General features: G+C 41.1%; 1 protein-coding gene across 2 annotated transcripts in view; it reads right to left on the bottom strand.

The window, feature by feature from the left end:
- The window catches only part of OSBPL1A (oxysterol binding protein like 1A), a 29,177-nt gene extending 24,289 nt beyond the window's left edge, over nucleotides 1-4,888 (bottom strand). For both annotated transcript variants that reach the window (XM_010162548.1, XM_010162549.1), the window contains exon 1: nucleotides 4,731-4,888. The gene's annotated coding sequence lies outside the window, so the exon portion shown is untranslated. The remainder of the gene's footprint in view (nucleotides 1-4,730) is intronic.
- Between the last annotated feature and the right edge of the window lie 303 nt (nucleotides 4,889-5,191).

Below are 5,191 nucleotides of genomic sequence, written 5' to 3'. Positions count from 1 at the left end.
AAAAAAAAAAAAAAAAAAAGAAAACAACAAACCTCACCTCTCAGATAAAACCCGTTGAACAGAAAAATCAGGACAGTACTAAGCTCTTCCCAATTGGGTGTGTAATAGGTATATAATCAGGGAATCTTATCTGCAAGGCAAAAATTCACTTTTTAATTCCTGACCTGCTTAGCCTTTTTTCAGCATTATGGATGGACTCTGCATTTGTATTCTTTTTCCATATCCTTCCTGAGGACTGTATACTTAACCAAAGCTTGCAAGTTCTCCAGCTCTCTAGGAGATGCCATTGGTCTTACTAAATTTTGCTGCTTCTTTGGTGCTTCTTCCCACCCACAATGCCTCCCCCCCGCCTCCACCCTACCCTGCTTTAAACACAGAAGAGTTTGACACATGTGAAACATTTAATTCTGAAACTGAGAACTCCAGCACTCCATGTTTATCCATGCTATCAAGTTTAATTACATATTTCTACCACTCCCATGATGAGAAGATCAGTGCACCAGGAAGCACTGTTAACTGACCTATGCTATCAGAGTTCAGATTAATAACACCCTTAACTCTGCTGTTCTTAATGCTGGATACCGTGCTTTGGTAACATCAATGACTCCCATTTCCTGTAGGTTCTTCCTTTCACCTTCAGGGTCTACTGCTCTCCCATTGCAGGGATTTAGGAGTTACCACAACAGTCAGAAACCACTGATAACAGAGTATCACTTAAAAATAAAAAGAAGAGAGACTTCAGCAAATAAAACTATTACCTCATTAAGCAATCTTACCACATTACATTTTCCTCCCCCCAGTTTTGGAAAAGAAAGAGGATATTTCTGTAATTTTGCCTACAATTTCTACAAACAGAACTAAACAACACAGACTTATCAGTGACCAGTTCAGTCCATGCCAACATCACCAGGTAGCACAGCTCAGTTAGAGCAGATTTGCAAGCCAAACAGATGGTGCTGAGGACTTGACACTTAAACTAAATACATTTCTGGTGGTGTTCTCTTCAGATTAGCTCTACTCTCCTACCGTGGACTGAGAGTCCAAAAGCAACCGGACCGCTTCTTCTGACTCAGCTTCATTCAGGAGTCTGGTTCATACAATCAGATTGCTCTACAATATGAATCAAGAGCATAGTAAATAGGTTCAAATGGCTGCTGCTGTGAACATATCCTTTCTAACACACTTGTTCAAAAATCTGTTTGAAAAGTCTTGCTTTGCTCTGAATTGTCACTGCTAGTGATACTTTTTTTGAGACTAAACAAGCAGAATTGTCTAATATAAACACTTAAAAAAAAAAACAAAACAAAAAGCAGCAGTGGCTTCTTCTTTCAGTCTGTCAAGGCAAAGTTAATGATTCTTCAGCTCAAACTGCAAGCCTAGTTATGCAATACTCCCACTCTAAACTCACTCCTATAATGGTGTGTTGGGTTGCGGGCAGTTTTCTGGTAGTGGGGGAAGGGCCACCTTGTGAGAGCAAAAGCTCCCCTGGCTCCAAGGTGGAGACCCCCCAGCCCAGGCTGGGCCAATGAGCACTAGAGAAACGCCTCTGTGAATCCATGTTTGTGAGGGGAAGGACTGTCCTGAAAAGAATTAGGTGGAGAGAACCTGGAAGAGAGGCCGTTGACCTAACAAAAGACAACCAGCAGCCTAAACAAAGGCCAGATGGACAGAGAGCTTCATTGCCAGAGAAAAGAGGATGAGTGGGGACAGAGGACCTTGAGACACCCAGTTCACCTGATGGAGGAGGAGAAGGCAAAGGAGATTCTGCAGCCCATGGAAGTTAAGTTCAACATGGAGCAGATACCCATGTGTAGGGCATGAAGGACTCCAGGCTGGAGCAGAGAAGTTGAGCAAGTGTGATAGAACTAGGACCCCGAGAGTCGCTTGCTGCCAGAGCAGTAGTGGAGCACCAGAGTGGGGGGTGAGTCTGCAGCCCATGGATGTCCCCATGCTGGAGCGGGGAGCTGAGCCCGAAGAGGTCTGTGACTCCATGGGAAGTTCGTGTTGGAACATCTTGTTCCTGGACTTCCATGCTGGGAACAGCAGCAGAGGTGAACTGACTGAACCCCCATTCCCTGTCCCCTGTACTGCTGGGGGGGAGAAGGTAGAGAAATTGGGAGCAAAGTGATTTGAGCCTGGGAAGAAGGGAGGGGTGGGGGAAGGTGTTGTAAGATGTGGTTGTTATGTCTCATTGCATTACTTAGATGAAATGGCAATGAATTAAATTGATTTTTCTTCCTCAAGTTGAGTCTGTTTTGCCTGTGACCATAACTGGTGAGTGAGCTTTCCCTGTCCTTCACCCTGATCCCGTGCCCGCCTCTGTTGTGTCTCCCATCCCTTCTCACCAGGTGGGAAGGGTGAGTGCAGGACCGCATGGTCCCACTGTGGGTCAAACCACCACAGAGATATAAAAATTCAGAGAACTGTAATCAGAAAAAGATGGTGTCCTAACAGAAAAAATACTCTCTCAGAGTGGCATTCTTCCACTGACAGACATTATAGCTTGTCACATCACCCTGTTAAAATACATTGGTGTTTGCTCAATCTCCTATACAGCCTAGTACGATAATTAATGAATATGTCTCTTTATTCAAAATCAGTATCATTTAACTTAATAAAATACTACCAAATTGCAAATCAGGTTTAGTAAAAGCCTTAAAGACAGAGTCCTAGAGGTTTAGATTTATGGAGATACAAATTTTTAGCTTCTAACAATTAGGCCTAGCCACTGCTCTCTTATGAAATTATTTATGATCATACTCCTCATCTCATCAGCCCAAGAAAGAAAATCCACATTCCCAAACTCTGAGCCAGTATCATATATTTGTGACTCCTCTGCTCTCACTGTGTTCTTGTCATACAGAGACAAGAAGCCTTCTAGTTGAGACTCCATAGACACGGCAAAAAAGCTCCCCTAGCTCCAAGTACTACCAGGATCCCAGTGATTAGCAAAAAAATCCCACCCCAAACCACACCCACAAAAAACTAATTGCTTTTGTGCTTATAGTGAAAGTCGTAACATGCATTCAGCAGCCAGGAAAGTATGTCACATTTCCTTTTCTCTAGTTAAAAAAAAAAACCAAACAAAAAAAACAACCCAGAGTGCCCTTCTCCCAGACACATGTCTTAAGAGATGAAAGGACTCTAATCACTGCAAAGCACTGAATGTGAACAATCTATAGAAGAGAACTTAACACAAGTCTGATGAAGTTGACAGATCGTCAAGAAAGTGAGTCTGTGCTAGAAAATTATTTAAATTGCAATCAAGATGAATTATGTCAGGTAACTTCCCCCAAAGGAGAAAGAATTGATGTATATGTTTTTTCTATGCATGTGTATATAGATATATATATGCTCAACAAGTTTCAGTTATACAAATCCAACTGATGTGATTTGTTTGCAGCTTCAAGTGACAAAAACATCAAGTCTACCAACCAGAGCGGTAGAGTTAACCTTCTTCATTAAAGAAGGTTTAGAAGACTGCGTCAGTTAGTTATGAGATGTATAGACAAACAGCTTTTAAAGCTTCGTATTCTCTCATATACACAAAGCAAGCCTGTCTGGAGAGACTACATTCCAGTAGCACCACATAAACAACGATTCTTTGCTCTGTTGGGACAAGCAAAAGAGCCTGAGGCCTTTCAGCAGAATTGTTCTTTTGGTTCTAGTTGAAGAACCTGTTTCTAGTGTTCTTCAATCTCTTCTCCTCCTTGAAAGCTTGATAAATTTGGTACTGTGCCAAGCAGCAAAGTCTGCTGTTGATTCATGGTGTTCCTGTGCTAGTGCTATACTTGAGCATAGACTCCACTTTGTTTTTATTCTCTGCTTAAGTTGTGCACTGCAGAACACCTAACAAGGAGTTTTTTGGGCACATCGCTTTTCTCATCCGTCAGAAGTATCAGACAGTTCAGCTCACCAAAAAAGTAACCCCATGCTTGCTTGTGAAGTGTGCCATCACAACCTAATTATCTGCTACAGTTAAGACTATGATCACCCTCAAGCTTTTCCAGATCCTTCATAGTTGTACACAGCTGTGTTGTGGGATCACCCAGTTACAGCTATTATTGAGCTATGCTATGTACAGTCTCTCTATACAAAAGCATGTTGTAGTCATCTTAATGCAGTTCAGAGTTTTCCAAAATCACTATTTGCATGTTCTACACAAGAAAATATGAAAGATACTAAACTGTAGAGAAAACACAGAAAGAAAAGATATTTCAGAAATGCACACAGGATTTTGATTTATCCTTGTCTTGCACCTGTGACACTTAAGGTACACAAAATTGAAATAGAACAAGCATTTTCTTAACCTTGTTATCCCTTAAAATGAGAGATTTTTATGAACTGATCTTAACAACAAAAGAAAAAAACATACACCACCATGGAGAAAGCAAGTCAGAAGGCTACCAGATACAGTTACATCTCCTAAAATAGGAGCCTTAAGTTTTGCTATTTAAAAAAGGGTGCAGACATCCAAGCAACCAGACCTTTCATGACTGCCCTGTGGTTTTGTAACTTTTTGTCATGCTAAGATGAAACACAATTCTACAGGCGAACTCAAACAAATTTTTAGAGGCCTGCTCATAAAGCGCATAACAGCATTCTCCTAAAATTAGTTCCACATTAGAAAGACAGAGATTTCACCTAAAGTGAGACTTTTCCCATCCCCTCACCCCCATTCACCACACACATGCTGGCTACACACTCACATTCTGCACTTCATTACTTACCTGAAACAGCATCATAGAACTGCTCTTCACTGATGATGCTGAGAGGCGGAGATCCCTTAACCAGAGACTGCTCTAGTTCATGGTGTTCGGTAGCTAGCGTCTCTAATGCTTCTGACAAGATCTTGTTTTTCTCCTGCTCATGCTCCAGTTTCAAATTCCTCACCTATAAGTAGATACATGTATGAATAAAATCTCATGTCTCTGAAGAATGTGTAGCTGGAAGCTATTCAGAAAATAGACCCTAAATAACTGGCAAACAGCTGGAACTAAAGCCACATGGATTAATGAGAATATTACAGTATTTTTGTGATGACAATAAGGGTGTTACTCAGCATTTTCAGTAATTGAAAAATCTGACAGTCTAATTCACAATTCCATGAGTTAATACAAGCCAGATAACTATAAAACTTAAAACTGAGGGGAAATACTTACAACTCTACTTGGATGACCTTAGTTATTTA

Source organism: Antrostomus carolinensis, unplaced genomic scaffold (assembly GCF_000700745.2).
Source record: "Antrostomus carolinensis isolate BGI_N321 unplaced genomic scaffold, ASM70074v2 scaffold3792, whole genome shotgun sequence".
NCBI classification, from domain to species: Eukaryota; Metazoa; Chordata; class Aves; order Caprimulgiformes; family Caprimulgidae; genus Antrostomus; species Antrostomus carolinensis.
Note: the sequence above shows the minus strand (reverse complement) of the source record. Positions and strands in the feature narration are given on the sequence as shown.